Genomic DNA, 24,241 nt, shown 5'->3' on the forward strand with positions numbered 1-24,241 from the left:
GTGTTATTATCTGGAGTAGTAAAATTACTAACTTTAAATTCACGGAAACTCATCCTACTGAATGTGGTGCTCCTTCTACAGGAAGGGTTTTTATTAAGAAGCATTTGTTTAATTCATTTACCTTTGCTTTCCTTCTGTAGTGAACCATGATTTTAACTCTTTACTTCTAAATGCTACAGTATATAGCATATGATCAAAAGAAGTAAAACATTTGACAGTAACTACCAAATCATCCCAAGCTGCTACCTATCTCCTTCCACCATATAATTACACTTTATCAAACCTAAAAACTGAGATTTAAGCCTCTAGTTGAGTATGAGACCTTGCTTCTTCTCACAATAAAGAACAGGGAAGCATCACCTATCGAGGGCACAGAAGGTGAAAGATTTTGGTGCACATATGACTTTCATAGAAGGTGTAATTTTGCAACTTCATAGCAGTTTAAGCCCAAAAGGCTTGATTTATACTTTTCAAAATTATTTATAACTCTTCTGCTCAGGGTTCAGAAAACTGGCTTTCTCTCCTGGAAACTACAGTTTTAATGTGGTATTGAAAAGTATATAGAGTAGCAAATAAAAAATCTTAAAAGTGAGGCACCTGGGTGGGTCAGTAGGTTAAACGCCCAACTCTTGATTCTGTCTCAGGTGGTACTCTCACGGTTTGTGGGATCAAGCCACATGGGACTCTTGTGCTGACAGCATGGAGGCTGTTTGGGATATTCTCTCACCCTCTCCCCTCTTCCTCCCCTGTTCTTGCTCTCTCTGTCTCAAAAAATAAATAAATAAACTTTAAAAACATAAACAATAAAAATTTAAAAATCTTAACAGTAATAGCATTAGTTGAAATTTTTTTAAATGCTTATTTATTTTGAGAGAGAGAGAGAGAAAACACAAGAGACAGTGGGAGAGGGGTAGAGAAAGAGGGAGACAGAGAATCCGAAGCAGGCTCCACACTGCCAGCACAGAGCCCGATGCTGGGCTTGATCTCATGAATCATGAGATCATGACCTGAGTCAGATATCAAGTGTCAGACTCTTAACCAAAAGAGTTACCCAGGAGCCCCATTACTTAAAATATTTTTAAAGTGAATTTAAATTGGGAAGAAGGGAGTTAAGATGATAAGGACTTGAAGTTAAATGCATTTATATTTGAATGTTTCCATTATAAACCTTTCCACACAATATACAAATCATATACCTAAAGGCTTACATTAAAGAAAATTAGATTTGGTTTTAAAGTTTTAATTCCAAACTCACCAGACAAGGATAAAAAAGTTTGTATCCTTTGGCTCAGCATTTAAATTGGCTTCCAATTTGGTACTGCCGGTCATATTTTTATGTAAAAGAATGATTCAAACATTCATTGTATTAAATATTAACACTTTGATAATACATCTGCTCATATATGATTTAATGTATGTGCTGCAAATATTTTGAAGAGCAAAATGAAACACAGTATTCTTGAATACTTAAAGATGATCACTTCACATTTTTATTTGTTGCTAAGAAATCTACATGCAGGGAGAGTGAACATCTGAGCACTGAGTGCATGTAAAAATGACACATTGGTTTGTGGCTAAGGATGTTCCTTGGAAAGCCATGTTTGTCTTTACGATTTCTACTGTCTTGTGGCAGACACTGTTGATTGCCTAACCGACAACCAGCCTTCCACCCCTTTTTTCCAAGCCTCCGGTATACTGGGGGTGGTCACCCTTTCACATGCTGTCAAACTGGCATCCTTAGGAGGTGAATGTTGATTAGTCAAAGCCAGTCAACACAATGTATCCCTGCTAGGAGTGATTGATTTAGCATGGATTTACAGGCAACAGTGGCTACTGAAAGGATGGAGGAAATCTGCTTAAGTATGAGGAAGAGGGCTGGCAAGGTTTTCTTTTGTGATAAAAAGAGATGCGGAAAGAGAAAATGCCCCTGCAGGTGCTGATAAGTTTGTGAAATTTAAAGATGCAGCAGTTCTTGTACAAAGAAGACAGGCAAGCCTGAGAGCAGAGAATTACCAACATGGCAGAATGGAAAGACAGATGTGTCTGAGTCTCTCTGCCATTGACCTGTCGTTGAACACCTAGCCTCCATTTTTCTGCCTGCAAGAGATAATAAATGTATTGTTTAGGCCATGTTGACTTGGGTATTCAATTACTTGCAGCTCAAAGTATTCAAACAGACATATTCTACAAAGAAGATACTTTCCTCTGGCAATGTCACTTTCTCCATGCTGCTATCATTTTATACTAATATGCATACTTAGGTGCTGTCTTTAAATATATTTGTATGTGTTTTTCTATCCCTGCACTTCCAAAAGTAGGAACAGGCATACCTCAGAGATTTTGTGGTTTAATTTCCAAAACATTGCAATAAAGCAAATATCATAATAAAGCAAGTCAAATGATTTTTTTAAATTTCCCAGTGGATATGAAAGTTAGGTCTTATACTATAGTGTAGTCTATTAAGTGTGCAATAGCATTATGTCTAAAGAAACAATGTATATGCCTTAATTAAAAAGTATTTCTAAAAAATGATAACCACCATCTGAGCTTTTAGTGAGGCATAATTTATTTTATTTTATTTTATTTTATTTTTTTGCTGGTAGAGGGTCTTGCCTCAGTGTTGATGGCTGCTGACACATCAGGGTGCTGGTTGCTAAAGTTTGGGTGGCTGTGGCAGTTTCTTAATTTGCCACATTGACTCTTTCACGAATGATTTCTCTGTAGCATGTGGCGCTATTTGATAGCATCTGACCCACAGAACTTCTTGCAAAATTGAAGCCAATCCTTTCAAATTCTGCTGCTGCTTTATCAACTAAGTTTGTGTAATATTCTAAATCCTTTATTGTCCTTAAAAAAAATTTGCATAGCATCATCACCAGGAGTGGATTCCATCTCAAGAAACCACTTCCTTTGCTCATCCATAACATGCAACTCCTCATCCATTCAAGTGTTAACATGAGAGGGCAGCAATTCAACCACATCTTCAGGCCCCACTTCTAATTCTAGTTCTCTTGCTATTTCCACCACATCTGCAGTTACTTCCTCCACTGAAGTCTTGAACCCCTCAAAGTCATCCATGAGGATTAGAATTCACTTCTTCCAAACTCCTATTGATGTTGATATTTTGACCTTTCTCCATGAATTACACATGTTCCTAATGGCATCTAGAATGGTGAAAACTTTCCAAAGGTTTTCAATTTACTTTGCCCAATTCCATCAGAGGAATCATTATCTATGGCAGCTATACCCTTATGAAATGTATTTTTTAAATAATAAGATTTGAAAGTCAAAATTACTCCTTGAGCCATAGACCGAGGAATGGATGTTGTGTTAGCAGACATGAAAACATTAATCTCATTGTACATCTCCACCAGAGTTCTTGGGTGACTAGATGCCTGCCAATTAACAGTGATATTTTGTAAGGAATCTTTTTTTTTCTGAACAATAGGTCATAACAGTGGGCTAAAGATGTTCAGTAAACCATGTTGTAAACAGATGTGCTACCATTCAGGCATTGCTGGATTGGCTTCCAATCCAAGAGAGTAGATTTAGCGTAATTCTTAAGAGCCCTAGGATTTTCAGAATGATAAATGAGTAGAGGCTCTGACTTAAAGACATCAGTTGCATTAACCCCTGACAAGAGGGTTACCCTGTCCTTTGACATATTGAAGTCAGGCATTGACGTCTCCTCTCTTACTATGACAGTCCTAGAAGGCATCTTTCTACTAGAAGGCTGATTTGTCTATGTTGAAAATCTGATGTTTAGTGTCACCACCCTCATTAATTAACTTAGCTGGATCTCCTGGATAACTTGCTGCAGCTTCTACATCAACACTTGCTGCTTCACCTTGCACTTTGATGTTATGGAGACAGCTTCTTCTATACACCGCGTAAACCAATCTCTTCTAGCTTCAAAATTTTCTTCTGAAGCTTTCTTACCTCTCTCAGCATTCAGAATTTAAGAGAGTAGAGGCCTTGCTCACAATGAGGCTTATGCTTATCAGAGAATTGTGGCTTATTTGACCCCCTATACAGACCATTAATACATTCTCCATATCAGCAAGAGAGCTGTTTGCTTTCAAATCATTCATGTGTTCACTGGAGCGGCACGTTTAATTTTCTTCAGGAACATTTCTTTTGTATTCACAACTTGGCTAACTGACACAAGAGGCCTAGATTTCAGCCTATCTCTGTTTTGGGCATAAAAACAGCTTAATAAGCTTAATGATTTCTAGTCTTTTATTTAAAGTGAGAGATGGTGATTCTTCCTTTCACTTGAACACTTAGAGGCCATTATGAGGTTATTAATTAGCCTAATTTTCACATTGTTGTGTCTCACAAACTAAGGAGGCCCAATAAGAGGGTAAGAGACCAAACAATGGCTGGTTAGTGGAGCAGTCAGAACACACAACATATATTAATTTCACAGTCTTATATGGGCATGGTTCATAGCACCCTAAAAATTACAGTAGTAACATCAAAGATCACTGGTATCAGATCATCATAACAAATACAGTAACAATGAAATAGCTTGAAATGTTTTGAGAGTTACCAAAATGTGACACAGAGACAAGAAGTGAGCAAAGCTTTGGAAAAATGGCACAATAGCACTGCTTGACAGGATTGCCACAAAATTTAAACTCGTAAAAAATGTACTATCTGTAAAGTGCAATAAAATGAAGCACAGTAAAATGAGGTATGTCTGTATACATTCATCTGTGTACATATTCATCTGTGGGCATTTCATTCACCATATGGTTTCATGACCCTCAAATGTGAATCTCAAGCTAAAGCACTGGCTATTCTGTTAGGACAACATTGATAAACCCATCCTCCAGTAGGCAAAAATAAGAATAGAATTCCTACCTTGTTTTAAGAGGTAGAATCAGGGTAGTGCAATGTTTTGTTTTTTGTTGTTGTTTTGTTTTGTTTTTTGAGAGAGAGAGAGAACAAGAGGGGGCAGAGAGAGAGGAAGGCACAGAATCTGAAGCAGGCTTCAGGCTCTAAGCTGTCAGCACAGAGCCCGATGCGGGTCTCGAACCCTTGAACCGCGAGATCATGACCTGAACTGAAGTTGGACGCTTAACGGACTGAGCCACCCAGGTGCCCCAGGGTAGTGCAATGTTTTAATGTTTTAAAGAATGAGATTTTAAATTAAGATGCTGGAGTTGCTGGATGCTTAGTTGCAGGATGTGTAACTTGTCATGGGACCTTGATTATGCTACTTGACCTATATGAGCCCTTGATCCCTTCTCTTTAAAAGGAAATAATTATAGTAGCTATCTTAAGTGTTGTCACTTTGTGTATTAAGATGAGTTAATGCATCCAAGCACTTAAAACAGCAACAAATAAATAGAAAGTACTCAACAAGAGTTAAATATCATTATAAGAACTGAACTAGAGGCTTTATACATGCTTTTTAATAAACTCAATGGGATTTTATCAAAGCACTGTGCAGTTTAAAAGCTTAACTTTTAAATAGAAGACAAGTAACTGGTTATAGACATGATGCAAACAATTTATAATATTTTTGGCAATGTGTAGTCAATTTTCTTCTCACTGCTGAATAGTATTTAATTCAGCTTACCATAGGAAACAGTTCCCATTCTTATTCAAAGCAGCCCTTTGTCCCTGAATAAGCTTTAAAAATGTGTGTGTGTGTGTGTATGTGTGTGGGTATGTGCATGTGTATTTCATATATATGACAAAATTTTAATGAATGGCATACACAGTCTTTCCACTCTAAGTGCAAGTATGTAATCTGTTATTAAATCCTGATTATTGAAGTGTAATATACATGCATTAAAATGCAAATATCTTAAGTGTGCAGCTTGATAAGCTTTACAAAGTTAATACGCCTGTGTGAAAACCACTCAGATCCAGATAGACAACATAACCATCCCTAGAAGCCTACTTTGTGCCTTTTTCCTGTCACATCCTCCCCAAAGATAACTAATATTCTGACATTTTATCTAAAATTAGCTTTGCCTGTTTTTAATCTTTACATAAATGGAACCATATAGTAGATTATTCCATCATTTGGCTTCTTTTGTGTCTTGTTTCTTTCAGATTCAGTATGCGTGCAAGAGTCATCCATTGTGTATATAGCAGCAATTTGTTCTTTTTCTCTGGTGAACATACTGCAATTTATTTCCCACTCTGTTGTTGAATATAAGAGTTGTTTCCAGTTTAGTAGGGTTAAAATTAATGCTGCTAAGAACATTCCTGTACATGTCTTTTTGTGCACATATTTATATTTTTTTTATTGGCCATATGGTTAGGGGTAGAAGTGCTGTGTCCTAATGTATACTTGTGTACAATTCGATTAGATCAACTGGATTATATACCTTTTTCTTATTGATTTGCAGGAATCTTTTTTAAGTGTTGGGCACATGTCTTTTTTAGATATAAAATATATTAAACATTTCTTATTTATCTCTTTCCATTGCCTTTTCACTCTTGTAATCTTGTCTCTTGATGAACATAAGGTGTTAATTTTAATGAAATTCATTTTATCAGTCTTTTCTTTTGGTAAGTGATGTGTGTGACCTGTTGGAGAAATATTTGTCTCTCCCAAAGCCTTGAAGAAAGTTCTGTGTTATCTTCTGCCTTTATTATTTCACACTTTACAATCAGGTCTTTGATCTGTCTATAGTGGATTTTTGTGTTATGCTGTCTCAAGGGAATAATTATTTTTAAGATTGCAAAGTTTATATTGTAAGTCTACATTGCTTGTAGTTATCACTATAAAATTACAGATTTATTCTGGAAAAAGTATAAATTTCAGAATGAAAAGATAGAAAGATATCATTGTTCTTGAAATCTAGAGTCATTATAATGTTTCAATCATATTATTTAAAATATAAATGCTGAGTGAGACCCATATCGATGTCATAGCCTGAAAACTCTTTAACCTGTTTCTTGATGTCTAGGAAAGGAATTATTTTAAGCTTATTATTAGATTTTTGGACAACCTATATTGTCATCCATTTGCAATTTGACTGATCTACGATCACCAAGTGCAGTGATTCGTTTTTAAGATATCTTCTACCATCAGTGCTGTCCTACATTATCTGAAAAAAAAAAAACGCAAAAGTTCAATAATTTCCATACACACTTCTGTGCCTTTCTTGATCCTGTTTTCACTGCTTGAAGTCTCCTCCACTTATTCTTTTCTAAGTACCCACTATCTAACCATTCTTCTTTACAAAGATTTTAACTGGTCCAGCCAACCATTATCTCTGTTATTTCGTTTTCCTCTTTTATCAATATCTGTTGTATAAATTAAAGCTATTGGTGTACTTTTCTTATCTCTCCAACAATACTAAGAGCTCCTAGAGAAAAGAGACCACGTGTATGTGACCTTTATATTACTTACAATTTATGTCAGTGAATTTGGATTTTTGGAATATTCAGTATTTCACAGAAAAGGACACATGTGTCCCTGGATGTACAAGCCTGTGGGCAGGAGAGTGAGAATCCACAAAACAAAGCACATTATGCTAGAGACAATTTTCATTTAAAGCTTTTTTTTTTTTTGAGGGAAAACATATTGAAACACATGTGTATGTCATAAATAAATTACAAAGCAGATGGGCCATTCAGATTAATTTTAAAATGAAAACCAAGCATGGCAAACTTTTTTTTTTTTTATAAAACGAAGAATCAGAATCCAATCCACTTTGAAACCATGCATTCTTTTCAGTATATCATTTCTAAACATTCATAGGAAAATGATGTTTACTAAAGGAAAGAGAACAAGGTAAAATATTTATCAAAAATTTTATTTCAGAATGATGCACTACTTGGCTGATGTCCTACTATGTATGTTTTACCTGTTGATGTCTTGCTTACATTTCCGTGGGTCCCTTTACAGCTTATATGAAGACCTGGCATCTTTGTAATGTTAGCATCTGCAGCATTGTAAATTGCAGCAGGAGCCAGAGATGAGAAGCTAAAAGAGCTATTCATTGATATAAAACTGTCCAGTCTGGCTGAAACACTATATTTTAATTTCTTTACATTAGACTATCCAGAATAGTAAGTAAGGCTAGAAACTTTTAAAATTAAAGAACTGTCTCTGCAGTACACTCAGGGTGGCCTAGGAAATCAGGCTGCAGCTTCATCTTTTTAAGTTTTTATTTAAATTCCAGTTAGTTAACATACAGTGTAATATTAGTTTCAGGTGTACAAGAGAGCGATTCAACCCTTCCATACCACACCCAGTACCCGTCAGAACAAGTGCCCTCCTTAATCCCGATCACCTATTTTACCCATCTCCCCATCCATCTCCCCTCTGGTAACCATCAGTTTGTTCTCTGTAGCTACGAGAGTTTGTTTCTTGGCTTATCTGTCTCTCTTTTTTTTCCCCTTTGCTCATTTGTTTTGTTTCTTAAATTCGGCATATGAATGAAATCGTATGGCATTTGTCTTTCTCTCACTGACTTGTTTTACTTGTTTTTTAAGGGCTGAGTAATATTCATATATATATGAATCATATATATGAAAAATATGTATGATTCATATATATACATATGCTAACTTTATCCATTCATTATTTGATGGACACTTGAGTTGTTTCCATAATTTGGTTATTGTAGAACTACCCTACAATCCAGCCATTGCACTACTAGTTTTTTACCCAAAGAATGCAAAAATACTGATTCAAATGGTTGCTGCTTCATGTTTTAATAATCGCTTTTCCTTCCAGGTCTGCAGAAGTGCTTCACAATGCACCTGGGTTCGAGGTTGTCTTTCAGGTTTACCAGAAGGGGCTGTTGAAAGGTGAGCATTATAAAAGGAAAAGTACTCACCTTTTCATCTGCAGAACTAATGTCAAAGACAGGGTTTTTGTCCTAATATATGGAAAATGAAAACTTTCTGCACTATCCTTAACAAAAACCCTGCAGTCCACTTTCAATGGTAATTTTAAAGACTCACATTTAACAAAAGTGAAACAATGAAAATCTCTGGTGTCTTCTGCAAATACATATCTCAACAATTAAAAATTATATATAAAGTATATGTATGTATATATGTATATAGTATCTGAAGGTTAAACACATTATTTTGCTAGATAATGGGGATAAATTAAGACAATTTCATTTTAAATAGATAAGTTATAGTGGGAAATATTGGAAATAAAGAAAATGTGCAACTTTTCATTCATTATATGTTATCTTTGGCTATTCTCCTGAGCATAAACCTAAGAGTTAACACAGATTTTATAAATGCTTTGGTCTAAAACAATTGAAATTACAACAAACAAAAGTGTTTGGTGAAAAATAACCTGATAAATAATAAACAGAGCACTTGGGCAAGTAAAAAACATGCTGAAATAAACAGCTTTCCCAAATAAATCTGACATTCATAACCTCAATATCATGTAACTGCATTTACACACAGGGACTTTTGCTTCTGTTCTTGTCTTGCTTCATGCTGTGCCCTTAACTTGGGGACCCATTCATGGTATCTCACTGCCTCCTAAATATTCCTGTCTTTGTGACCCTTGCCCAAATTCTTCCCCAAGTTATAACATTGTTCTTAATTGCTGCAATGGATATTTCTGCCCCTTTCTTTTAATGTTTCATCTCAAATCCTAATGCTTTCAGGAAATTGTTCTGATTGTCCTCATATAGAATTACTCTATTTATAATCTAAAATCTCTATATATATCTGAAAACATTGAAGGAAAACCAATTTCAATAGTAGGAACATGGCTTTTTTTGGAACTGAAAAGTTCCTATTTTTTGAGTGGACAGGTTCATTACCCTGGTGATCTAGACATTAGTATCTTTAAAATATAAACTCTTTTATTTAAAAGAAATATTTAGAAATCTAAACACATAGGGGCACCTGGGTGGCTCAGTCAGTTAAGTGCCGACTTTAGCTCAGGTCATGATCTCATGGCTTGTGAGTTTGAGCCCTGTATCAGGCTTTGTGCTGACAGCTCAATTCCTGGTGGCTGCTTCGGATTCTGTCTCTATCTCTCTCTGCCCCTCCCCTGCTCACACTCTGTCTCTCTCTTGAAAGTAAACATTAAGTTTTTTTTAAATATTAGAAAAAAAAATCTAAACATATAATAAACTAAAAATAAGCAAAATTGAATTTGATAAGTACTTGCTAGAATTTAGGTGTAAAATATGACATTTTTAAGGAAGCATCTTTCATTTTTAAGCATTTATAATTCATCTAACATTCACCTAAAGCATTAATAATTCAATCTCACAGCAGCTAAAATATGCTAATGTTTTTAGCATATTTTAGATGCTGTGAGATTGAATTATTTGCCTGGATATCTTTCTCCTGCTATTGACTTTAGTCTTGTCCATATTGCTTTGCTCAATAGAATGTGGGTGGAAGCTAAGACCTTTGGAGCTTGGTAATTTCTGCCCACCCTCTTGGATCTTCTGCCTTCTACCATGAGAAGAGCTGCCCAGGTAGCTGTTACTTTTTTAGTTCCTAAACCTTGGAGGTCAGCCTAGTCCAAATGAGGCCAGCCAAGACCAGAGTCAACCTGTCAGGTTTATTTAGAAGTAAACATTTCTAAAAGCTCCTAGGGTTTTGTTGTGTGCTGCACAAAACTATCACAGCAAAAGACAAATACTTTTATATTTAATGTATCCACATTATAACAGCCCTATGAAATATATATTAGTGAGTTCCAGAAAGTATAAATGACCCGCAGAGATGAATGATGATAAATCTTTTCCTCAAGACCAGTGTGCTCACCACACCCTCCCTCTTCCTGCCACCACACCTGCCCTGACCCCACTGCTCCTTTTCTTTTTAAGGTGCCAGTAAAGAATCTTTTGAAAATGCAAACTTAATCAATCGTAGGGAACAGGAGATAAGGAGTAGCTAACTAATAGAGAATACCTGCACCAAACATTTTGTTTTGAAGTTTCTAAGTCTTGCTCATGGCTCAATACCCTCATTTATGACTTTTAACATATGAGAACATCTTTTTGAGCCTTGACAAAAAGCTGATTGATGTATCTTAACAAAATAACACTATTCATAAGCAGTGCTATCTACGTGATATCTAAAAGATAGGAGTAACAGGCAAATGGCAGGGGCGGGTGGTAAGGGGTATTCCTATCATGAAACTCCACAGTTTTCAAGAATTTGAGATTGTTCCTCTTTGACAGAAGTGTATCAGTTCTCCAAAGAATTTCTTGATTTAAAAATCTGTTAGGCAATGTTTTGTTTTAGTCAATCCCAGGATAATGTAATATATATGTAAAATATTATATATACATATAAAACAGAGGATCCGAAGCAGACTCTGCTCTCACAGCAGAAAGCTCCATGTGGGCTCGATTGTGAGATCGCGACCTGAGCCCAAGTTGGATGCTCAACCCACTGAACCACCCAGGCACCTCAGATAATGTTATATTTTAAGAGACAATAGTGTCAGATTTTTTAAATACCGTATTTTTCTACACTATAAAAAAGAAACCTTGAGAGACTGGTTCAATCCTGAGCAGGATTCTTGGGTTTAGAAGAGTGTGATGGTGCAAAGAAGTGTATTCAATTGACTGAAGAAATGAACAACAGGAAACGTTTAGGCTCAAATCCAAGGCAAGACATATTTCTTGATGATGGAAAAGGGAAAATGAAGTACAAAGGCTCTCTGCCCTCAACAATGTTATATAAAGGAAGTTATGTTCTGAAAGTTATGTTCACTCTGGTGCCAAGCAGGAAGAGGTAGGTGTGTGTGTGTTGAGATGTGAAGAATGGCTGTTATCCACATGGCAGACAGGACGACTGAAGGAGGAATCAGAAGAATTCAAGACACGTTTCTCGCTTTGCCAAAGCAGCAGTCTAGCCAAGTTTACTCAAGATTTAATACTTTAAATTGGAGGTGAAACTGTAGCTTTAATTATACATTTGGAATATCTGAAAATTAAGATTGCCTGTAGTCATAAAAAGAACATCTGGAAAGGAATATGTAAGAAAAGCCATTACTTCTGCAAATCCCATAAGACAAATTCAATTTCTATTTTAAATTAATAGCTTATCTGTTAGTAACGATTCAGCTCACAGACCGTCTGTTAACAAGATGAAACACTTCTCCCACATGTTGAACAAATTGCCTTCACTTTATCAAACCAGGTTTTCTGTTCCACTTCTGGCTTCTCAGAATTTGTTTAAAGTCTGCCCTTGGCTTGCTTTGTTAGACCAAGGGATAGGAATAGAATTAAAAGAATGCAAACACAAAGCAAATTAATTCCAAGTTATACAGTCTACTCTTTCTTTCACTGTTTCTGCCCCGTTTTACTTTTCTATCTGCTTTTCCCTTTTCCTATCTTTTTTGAAAGACAACTCATGTTTGTGTCATTCTATTTTCATTTTAATACTGACATTTTTATAATTTAAACAGGGATTTAACTAAGAATGATTTCTGTTTTTTTAAAGCTATTTAATTTGGTAAATAATACCTTGCTATTGATCTTCAGTTTGTGGCATGATCCTGGCATCCCTTACTACTGTGGCCATCTAAAGGAGAATATAATATCCTTAAACAGAAGTAGCTCTGTCTTGGCATTTCATGAATGCTCAGTAATTATGACTTACTGATTCTTAAGTCTACATGACCTTGGTTGCTTTCCATTGGCAATCAACACCATGAAAATGCCTACAGAGAGCTTCCACAAACCTCTGGAAATGTATTTTATTCATTAGTTTAAGTTTTACTTACTCATCTGTTTTATAATAACATGGTAAATACCTTTGGGTGGTAATAAAAATGAACAACTTCAAATTATTATAGACATAATGATATCTAAAAAAGCATGTTAAAAAGAATTTTCTTTATTCATGTTTATTGACAAGTAACCTCAAGTAAGAAAGATAACCATTCACTATTGTTTAGGCATATGCATTTACTAAGCTAAATTATTATTATTATTATTATTATTATTGCTGGTAAAATAATTGGCTATTTTATTTTTTTCTTAAAAGATTTTATTTATTTATTTATTTATTTATTTATTCTCAAGTACAGTAACATACAGTGTAGTGTTGGCTTCAGTAGAATCCAGTGATTTATCTCTTATATATGATACCCCGTGCTCATCTGGAAAAGTGCCCTCCTTAATGCCCATCACCCATTTAACCCACTCCCCAGCCCCCCCATCAACCCTCAGTTTGTTCTCTGTATTTAATAGTCTCTTATGGTTTGCCTCCCTCTGTTTTTATCTTACTCTTCCTTCCCTTCCCCTATGTTCATCTGTTAAGTTTATAAAATTCCACATATGAGTGAAATCATATGATATCTGTCTTTCTCTGCCTGACCTATTTCACTTAGCATAAGACCCTCCAGTTCCATCCACGTTGTTGCAACTGGCAAGATTTCAATCTTTTTCATCGCCAAGTAGTATTCCATTGTACCACATCTTTTTAAAAATGTTTTAATTTTATTTTTGAGAGAGAGACAGAGACAGAGAGAGAGAGAGAGAGAGCGCGCATCAATGGGGAGGGCCAGGGCCAGAGAGAGAGAGGGAGACACAGAATCTAAAGCAGACTCTAGGCTCTAAGCTGTCTGCTGAGCCCGGCATGGGGCTGGAACCCACGAACCATGAGATCATGACCTGAGCCAAAGTTGCACACTTAACCAACTGAGCCACCTAGGCACCCCTATATATATCACATCTTAATCCATTCATCAGTTGATGGACATGTGGGCTCCTTCCATAATTTGGCTATTGTTGATAGTGCCTCTATAAACATTGGGGTGCATGTGCCAAATTATTTACAAGTCATTGTTAATTTTTAAAAATTAAAACTTCACTGTCTTAGAGAGTTTTATTCTAGGAACATGCCACAATTTGGTTTGAGTTGGTCTGTTATCAAATATAAGAATGATATCTTTCATGACTATGAGAAAGTAGTGAAAGCCAAAGGTCATCTAATCTTCAGGTTTAACCACTGGAGACAACATCTCAAAATATAAAAGTGTTCAAGATATTAATTTCATTTTTATGTGCATTTAATTCAATATTACCAACTCAAAAGCTCTCATGCCTGCTAACAACAACTAACAACATTGGTTCCATATTCTGAGATAATATTTCCACCTATTTTGCCAACTTAACCGAGACTATTTTCTTTTTCGTTCATAGCTATTTCTAGATTTCCAGTATAAGAAATAACCTTTGTTTCTGGACTGAAGTCTGATAGAATCATAGTTTAACCAGTAAAATCAAATAAAATGAAAAGAATGGAGGACTCAGTACACATAAACATTTTATGTAACCTTACTTTTTACAGTCAAGGTATAACTTTTCTAAATAGAAAAATACATTTATAAATACAAATCAACTTTATTTTGTCTAAAAGTTGATTGGTTTAGAACTCTAGTCAATGCAGCTTCCACTTTATTGAGCTTCTAATGGAATTATTACAATACTTTGGAGAAAATTTGAGAATTGGTCCTCCAGGCTGCATTAGATGAGGTTCTCAGGCATACCTTGACAGAGTGATGTCCTTTTGGCTACTATCAGGATCAGACACACCTCACTTGCCACAGGTGCTCATAGTATAAAGGAAAGTGAAGGAAACGTCACTGGGGGAATGCAGTTTTTGATTACTTTAATGGGTAATTATCTGACTATAAAACTGGAACCATTGAGTTCCACTCTATCTAGGTGGAAGGTTTTCAGAGATATTCTAATTGTTTTTTACTGAGCCCGGTTTATGGGGATGAAAATTCCATAAATGTGTGAGTGTTTCAATTCCTTCCACAGCAAAGTCATATTCTTTTTAAATTCTGATCTCAAAGCAGGATAAAGTACATCGACATACACACTAGTTCTCCCAAGGACAGACCCTGAAGAAATGGAACGATTATAACTACAAATTCAGACAAGTTTGAAAATTTGAATTTTTGGGAAAGGTAAAAAACAGTTCCAGTCATGGTCCAAAGGAGGTCACTTAAATGAGACCTTCTCTTCTGCTCAAGACACATACTAAAAAATTAAATATTGGGAAAAACAGTGCTTACTACCACATGGAGCAGCATGGTTGGCGAAGTTTGGTGGAATTTGTTTTAATAAGGAACTACTTCCAGTAGATTTTCTATTCTATCTCTCCACGTTCATATTTTTTTTTTCTGGGATTAAATCTATAAGTGAATACCATGATTATTTATTTGAAAGCTCAGCTGGATTACTGTAATGGTCTTTTCAAAGGATTTTAACACCCACTAGAGTGGTCAGCAAGTCAAGAATTGAACACTGAGTTGGCAAGGACTCTGTAGATAGCATCCCATGATGATTTCTGCACAATGGGAGTGAGGTTGCTAAAGATCTCGAAGTATGACCTGAAGGAAAAATAGCCAATGCTATCCATGTGTTTGGCTGCAGAGATTCTTGTTAGTTACATTCTATTAACAAAGTAATTTCTATCTGTCATTAAAAATGTCCACTGGTTGAGGTGTTAACTATTTGAACCAGTAAGTCAGAACAAAATAAGCCAAGGCATATTTGGAAACTTGGTATATAACAGGTATGGCATTAAATAAAAAGTGGGACTGGATCACTCAATAAATGGTCCTATGAAAAATTGCTTTAATTGTGGAAACATGAAATTCTGTACTTGTCTCATATCACAAATAAAAACATTGTCAGTTTTATTAAAGACATTTGTGGGGTGGGGCTTGAAACGTGTAGGATAAATAGGTAGAATAGCTTTTTAGTACTAGGTGAGTAAGGAATTTCGTAAACAAGCTAGAAAAATCACAATATCCAAAGGAAAATTTGACATAGTTAATTATAATAAAAATTAATGGCTTTCGTATAACAAAAGAACCATTAAAAGATTTAAAAGGGATTAAAAGAAGACAATTGTAGCTTATATAACTGATAGATTTGCATACAGAATAAACAACCGCAAAATTTATTTTTTAGTGTTTATTTATTTTGAGCGAACGAGAGAGAGAGAGAGAGAGAGAGAGAGAAAACACAAGTGGGGGAGGGGCAGGGAAAGAGGAGGAGAGACAATCCCATTCAGGCTCCAAGCTCAGTGTGGAGCCCATCGCAGGGCTCTATCCCATGACCAGCTGAGCCATTTAGGTGTCCCACACCTCAAAAATTATTAAGAAAAACATAAATGACTCAACCAGAGAAGATGACCTAAGAATAGAAGAAAATTGAACGGCTAATAAATTTATGAAATGTATTGTCTGTTAGTAATGAGGAAAATGCAAATTAAAATAATAAATACTATTTTAAATAATCATGTTAGCAATATCAATATTTGACAAGGATACAGAGAAAGAGGGTATCTTATACTAACATTATTGAAACTTACTGTATGCCAGAATCTCTGCTAAGCACATACCACTACTGATAAAAATTTAAATATGGGCAAATTATAAAACATGTAATATTATTCAGCCATAAAAAATGAAATCTTGCCATTTGCAACAATGTGGAAGGAGCTAGAGTGTATTATGCTAAGCGAAATAAGTCAGTCAGAGAAAGACAAATACCATATGATTTTACTCATATGTGGAATTTAAGAAACAAAGAAGCAAAGAGAAAAAATTTAAAAAAAAATAAGAGAGAGAGAGACAAATCAAGAAATAGACTCTTAATTATAGGGAACAAATTGATAGTTACCAGAGGAGAGGTGGGTGGGGGATAGGTTTAATAGGTGACGGGGATTAAGGAGTGCACTTGTAGTGATGAGCACTGGGTGGTGTATGGAAGTGTTGATTCACTATGTTGTACACCTGAAACTAATATTACTGTGTATGTTAACTAACTGGAATTAAAATAAAAACTTAAAAAATTATAAAACATGCACGGGAATGATATACAACAGTTTAGGGTAGAGATTGTCTTTAGAATAATGACGGAGGAATGAAATCAGGGAATACAATTCCAAAGAAGGTAAGTCTTCATGTGTCTTTAGCTTTTAAGTGGAAAGAGACAGACAGAGACTGAGAGGAACAGAGATGGAGATCTGAGCCAAGAAGGTAGTTGTTAGGTGGTGTGCCTTCTGCAGCCTCCTCACCTCTGTCCTTTGGCAGTCTCATCCCAGAACTCATGCACTTAGTATCTCTATAAATGTTCACAGTATGTTGAGATAATTATTATTATTCACCATGATTTACAATGAAACAGAAACTGAGATGTTTTATTTCATTTCATTAGTTGTTTTTTTTTTTTTTTAATTTGAGAGAGAGAGTGAACAGGGGAGAGGAGCAGATGAGGAGGGAGGGAGGGAGGGAGGGAGAGAGAGAGAGAGAGAGAGAGAGAGAGAGAGAGAGAGAGAGAATCATAAGCTGACTCCATGCTCAGCACGGAGCCTGATGTGGGGCTTGTTCCCACAACTCTGGGATTGTGACATGAACAGAAATCAAGAATAAAATCCTCAACTTACTGAGCCACCCAGGCACCCTGAAACTGGGAGATGTTAATTGACCTGCTCAAAGCTAGAACTGATTAAGGCATAATTAGAACCCAAATTTGATATGCTCAAAAAAAAAAATGTCTGGCAAGGAATTCTACCAGCTATGACTACCACTGAGCCAGGGGACACACTGGTAGGCAGCATCTGTAGCACAGAGGGAAGACTGTGGTGTGGAGTCCAGATAGGAGGTCCAGTCCAAGCTCTGACATCTAGGAGCAGGATGAATTCGGAAAAGTCACATAAGCTCTTGGAGGCGCTCTGAGACTTAGTTTTACTCATTTGTAAAGAATATCCAATAATACCCACTGCAAGGAGTTGTAAGGGCCAAATGTGATGCTAAATATAATGTACTTTATCAATGCAAAGCAAGGGACAATTTCCTTTAGGAAATGAAACAATTTCTTCTGATTAGGACTTAGCAACCCCCAATTTCCATTGCCTGGCACAGTGCTTGCACATAGTAAGCATTCAATAAATAGTTGCTGATTGTGATGTTGACTCATCCCCATAGGAACCTAGAGGTCACCTAGAACTGGCAGCTCTCATACAAAGGAGTAAAGGGTCCCAGGCAGATATATATATGGGCTTGTTGCTAAAAGTCATTCAAGTGGAAAGGAAGTAGAAGCACACTGAGGATGTCTTGTTGGGATCCCATTTGACTCCCAGAGACAGAGGAAAAAGCAGGACTAGGAAGATATGCATACCATACACTTATTTGCTTTCTTCCATACATACTCATGGTTGGAGAGGATGCAGAAACATTGGGAAGCCTATGAAATCAGGATAAAAGTGCCTATGTGTAACAGGTGCATGGTAGAAGGTGCCCGAGTTCTGACAGGAAGCAGCTAGTGCATCATGTATAGTCAGGAGTCCACTTGTACTTTGAGTCAGAGCCCGAGTTCAGCTTTTGTGACAAAATATCAACTTAAAAAAATCTTGGGACCAATTTTAAGAAAAGAAAACAAAATTATGAAACAAAAATAATATAATGGTGACTGTTTATTTAAAATGAGAAAATAGGGGTACCTGGGTGGCTCATTTGGATGAATGTCCAACTCTTGATTTCAGCTCAGGTCATGAGATTGAGGCCCATGTTTGGCTCTGTGCTAACAGTGCAGAGCCTGCTCGGGATTCTTTCTCTCCCTCCCTCTCCCCCACTCTTGCACTCACTCTCTCTCTGTCTCAAAATAAATAAACATTTAAAAAATAAAGAAAATAAGAAAATAAATTAGAATTCACAGCAAAATGCAAATGTAAAAAAGCCAACAAACCACACTAATATCACAAAATTAGAAAAGGAATATAATATATTTATCAGTTACCACATGAAATTCTTCTATAACATATAATCTCTTAGTCTTTGGATGCATAGTCTTTGATTGCCTCTTCATATGACAACAGTCAGGTAATATTTTCTTTTTTCATTAAGATATAGCTGATATACAATATTACATTAGTTTCATGTCCTGTAATATTTTCTAAAGAGATAATAGAAATTTAGTCTTTCTTCCAGCATGGTTGATCAAAGAAGCCTTTTTTTTTTAAATGTTTACTTATTTTTGAGAGAGAGAGAGAGACAGAGCATGAGTGGGGATGGGGCAGAGAGAGAGGGAGACATAGAATCCAAAGCATGCTCCAGGCTCGGAGCTGTCAGCACAGAGCCTGTCGCAGGGCTCAGACTCATGTACCACAAGATCATGACCTGAGCCGAAGTCTGACGCTTAACCGACTGAGCTACCCAGACGCCCCACAAAGAAGCCATTTCTACTGCAGACAGCTGGTAATAACTTAGCTGTATCTAGAAGAGACTGTGGACCACATGAATATATTCTGCCTATTCTAAACTAGATGGATAACTGCCCGACTCAACTCCTGTTTTCCCAACAATCCCTGGGAACACTTTAACATCACCCCACATGAGAAAATGTGTGATGAAGGAGAGTTCTAAACAAGCTATGATCAAAATACAATATTTTGCAAATTGTACAAAAACATAATACATGCGAACATATTACCATTGCCTTTCTTGAGAGTCTGCGACGGCCCCTGCAGGGAACGGGGACGGACTCTGAAGCTTGATCTTCATCAGCTTCAGTTAATCCGTCTGTATTCAGTTTGTCCTCTGCATACCAAGATACACCAAGGGAGAGCAGTCACTAAGTTGGTAACAAAGGGTTAGGAGAAGGAGGCACAACCCTCCCTGTCCTGTTAGTTCCTATTGGCAGTGCAGTAATCTTAGTTGTAAATCCTCCCTGAAAACTGGCCAGAACTTCCAAGTCTTCTCTCCAGTGGAAATTGTAGAAAAGAACACCATCTTCCTGCCAAAGCTCATGCTCTTCCACTGTTAAAGAAATTAACATCAAAATCCCATTTCATTGATGTTTAAAATAACTTAGCCTGACAGAAATGGCTTTTGTTATCTTTGGAGAGAATTTGATTACTCCATGATAATGGATGGAAGGATGCTTCAACACACTAGCTAGGAAGGTCTGACTGGCACTAATAAGGCTCTGTGTTACCACCCTGTATACACTGAAGGAGAGATATGAATGTAACACATGTGAATTCGATTGCCTATTGGATCACCATTAATGTTTCCTTCCATGTGCTACATGGGACCTTGGTAGTTTACAGAGTCACTGTCCACCTAGGTTACCACAGTTGAGTGACATAACATACATGTTATTATAACCAGCAGGCACATTTGGCATAAAGGAAAATAGAGCTCGATATGAAAGGCAACTCTCTTTTGCCTTTCCATCTAGGCCATGAGGAAGAGGGAACCGGAGGTTCAACTGGGGACAGCTTCACAAAGCAACTTAAAAAAAAAAAAAGAAGGAGAAGGAGAAGGATAAGAAGAAGAGAGAAAGAAAGAAAGAAAGAAAGAAAGAAAGAAAGAAAGAAAGAAAAAGAAAACCCTTAAAACCAAACTGCAACCATGCTCACACTAACCTTGGCCCTGTGAAGCCCTAATTCCAGTAACACCCTTGGATTGCATCCACTCTTCCCAAGGCTCTCTCCCAAAGCCGAATGAGTTGAAGAGTGCCTTTTTGCTCAAGAGAGACACTGAAGAACAGATTCAAGAATATGGCAAGGCTCTTGGTTCTTGTTGGCAGAAAAGTAAGGTAACCAGCTATGAAGGGGTAAGGTAACCAGCTATGAAGGGCATATTAATTCTTCTGACTCACAGGCCTCAGGTTCATAACATGTCTACCATAAAGAGTCACCAAAATTTACCTTCTCTGAATGTAGCCTCTGAAAAAATCAGTTCTGTATTTAAATATAACAGGTGCATTTTATATTACACCTGTATGTTCATGATTCTATATTTCATATATTACCATAATTCTAATACTTAATACATTCAGGTGATTTGTTATTTAAAGGACATATACAGAGATATGTAACCATCTCAAAAGCATTTTATCTATCATGAACAACAGTTTAGGCACAAGGCAAACCAGGCTGAAATAAATATTTTCCTCATCATATAAATTGAAAAATAATTTTGACACATTTTTGGACAAGATCATCTAAGATAATGTGTTCTATATTATAATTGGTAATAAAAAGTGGAGGGGCTCTTGGGCGGCTCAGTCGGTTAGGCGTCTGACTTCGGCTCAGGTCATGATCTCGTGGTTCATAGGTTGAGCCCAGCGTCTGCTCACTGCTTTCAGTGCAGAGCCCAGCTCAGATCTTCTGGCTCCCTCTCTCTCTGCCCCTACCCTGCTCATGCTCTCTCTCTGTCTCAAAAATAAACATTTTTTAAAAAGTGAAAACAAATGAAAATGTATATCTGATATTATCCCTTTCCTCCAACCTTCAAGTGGTTAGTCTAAAATAATTTTATATTGGCCATTAATCCATTTCCACATATTATGTTTATTAAGATATTATAAAAACAAGAAGTAAAAGATCAAAAGCATTATCTTACACCACTTAATCTGCTAATGGCTAAATAGTAAAAATGACATCAGTGTAATGGAAGAAAGATGAATAGCAATAACTACCTCGAGGTCATTAAACTATCTTTTGGCATTCTCTTTCTCTGTGATTACATCCTAACTGTGCCAATAGCTCATTTAATTTCTTCAGAAAAGGAAGGTAATTACAAAATGATTTGTTCCTCAAAATTTATTGCAGTTTCTTAATACAATTTAGAAACTCTAACTTTTCTTACCTTTTATTTAAATACAGATTAACATTTGAGTGCCAAAACAGGATCACATAAAACTGTAGCTAGCTTTCAAATGTTTTATGCTGATACAATTATAGAGAAGTAGACAGATCAAGCAGAGACTAGAGAAGTTGCTCCCTCTTCTGGTAAAGCAAGATATTTCAAACAAAATATTAAATGTGTGGCACTTGGTTTGCAGTGGTTTCAATCGTTCAAAGAAATAAATGTTACTGTACATTATTTAAAATAAATTACAACTGAGTGATAGAGACCCCACACTGAGCCTGCAGAAGGTAGCTTTAAAATAGGATTTCTGAGGGCTAACGTTAATTTTCTTGACCTTTGTAAGCAGTGAACATTTTTTATCCTAAAAACACTTGAGGGTGCCTGGGTGGCTCAGTCAGTTAAGCATCCGACTCCTGATTTCGGCTCAGGTCATGATCTCATGGTTCATGGGCTAGAGCCATCCATCAGGCTCTGCGTTGCACAGAGCCTGCTTGGGATTCTCTCTCTCCCTCTCTCTGCCCCTCCCCTGCTCATGCTGTCTCAATGAATCAATCAATAAAGTGATTGAGTGAAGTATGCTGCTGAAGTAGAAATGGAGTATATCGTGCATATTATTATGATTCAGATTGAAATTAGAGAGGCGTGGTAAACACTATATTGAAGTGGGGTAGATGAGAGAGGAACCCACTGAAACAAAAATATGTTTTTCTGCTCCTTTATAAAGAGGTCCAAAAGAGCATGTTATCAACATTCACTTTCCCCTAAGGATTTATTTATTTGATTTTGCCTCTTGCTTAGTAGGGCAGATTTAGGGAATGGGGTAATGTGACAGAACATGTTACAACCAAAGGAATAAACCACTTTGGAATAAATGATGAAAATGAGCTTTGTTATTCTTTTCTTCCTCTGTCTTGTTTGATTCTTGGTTATATCTGAGAGTCATTCCTTTGTGAATGGATTGTGTCTAAAGTCAATTTGTAAATCACTGATTTGGAATTTGTAAATTTTTTTTTTAGAGAATCGCAGCTGTAAATGATGGAGACTTATTTATTTTTACTAGTGAGTAAAAAGTCTAATAGACATGTAATGTAGTAGAAAAGAGAAATTCTTTTACTTTACCATTTGTTATCAAGAAGGAAGAGTCACTCAGGGAAATATCTTGAGGGGGACCTTTGGACTAGGGAAAGCTGTAGCCCTGTGGATATAGTTTGCAAAGTAGCACCAGATTAGAAGTGTGCTGCGTGCTGTGTAATAGTTGGGGAGCGGGAGAGCAATAAGTGAAAGCCATGCAACATAGCAGAAGACCATGGGAAAAATAAAGATGATCAAAGTGATTGTCGGGAGAATGAAGAACTTCTAATAGCAGTGATGTCTCATTTTGGAAAACTCCTGTCTTCCCCAACCTTGTTCTAAAGCAGTGAGAAGGCTGGTGCCCTCTAGAGGACCATTCTTGAAATGTGTTAGGGTTTTGGGTTTGGGGAATTATTTAGTTTCATGGTTTGTTTGGGGTGGGGAAGATGTTCCTGGGTCCGGTGTGGTCATTGGCTAGGATACTAGACAACCATGAATGTTCTTATTCAAAGTGGATTCTCAAAGTATTTTTGTAAATAAAACATGTCTCTCCTTCCAGGTGCCACAATAACAATTTCTTCAATCAGCTACATTTACTACATCTACATGTTAATTTGTCTTTTAAGCTTGGGTTAAGAATGTACCACTGTTTGTGGCTTTGTTTCTTAAGAAAAAGAAAGAGAGGGAGAGAAAGGGACAGAGAGAGAGGGACAAGGAGAAATAAAAATGACATAGTGATGGAACAAGTCTACATGTTGTGCTGTGCTCCCCCACAGTGTGGCTACCATCTGTCACCATTGTCTGTTCCCATACCATTGACCATATTCCCTGTGCTGTACCTTTCACGTGTTGTTTATCCTTTTTAAATGTTATCTTACATGGTCCACAGGGGCTTGAAATATCACTTTGGTATAGAATCTTCATTATTTTATCGTTGTTCCAATCTAGGGGCTACTTCCTACAAAATATTGAAGGATAGTGTTTAGGTTACTTTTAAGAAATAGAGACTGCATGGTTGGTTGCCTAGATATATGATGTGGTTTTAAATGGGAGAAACATTTTCTATTCTATTTATCAAAAGCCTGTCCCATAACGTAACATCAGTTAGATGCTACATTTAAAAATAAAGTCCAGTTTATTTGTAAATACTTCCCTTATTTCTTCCCTTCAACAGTCAGTAATTTTTTGGCATAATATACTTACTTCAATTATGGTTATTTTCACCTTTTTCTTATTACACACAAATTTACTCTGGTTTGTTATTATTTCTGCTAACACTTTCCTCTTTCTTCTGGTTGTCTTTATTCTCTTCATTCCAAGTGTTTTATTATAAATATGTCCAACAATCATCATTTTGTCTCCCAGTGCACTCAACTAGGATTTTAACAATACAAATGCATAGTTTTATTATAAATTATTTTCCTCCTATTTCTGATAGTTGTTATAATGAAAACGCCATATTTATTTTTTAATCATTACATAAGTTAAAAAATCAGATTCTGTGGAATACTTATCAGCAATAAAAAGGAACAAGCTATCAATTCATATAAAAACATGGTAAAAAGG

Source organism: Panthera uncia, chromosome F2 (assembly GCF_023721935.1).
Source record: "Panthera uncia isolate 11264 chromosome F2, Puncia_PCG_1.0, whole genome shotgun sequence".
NCBI classification, from domain to species: domain Eukaryota; kingdom Metazoa; phylum Chordata; class Mammalia; order Carnivora; family Felidae; genus Panthera; species Panthera uncia.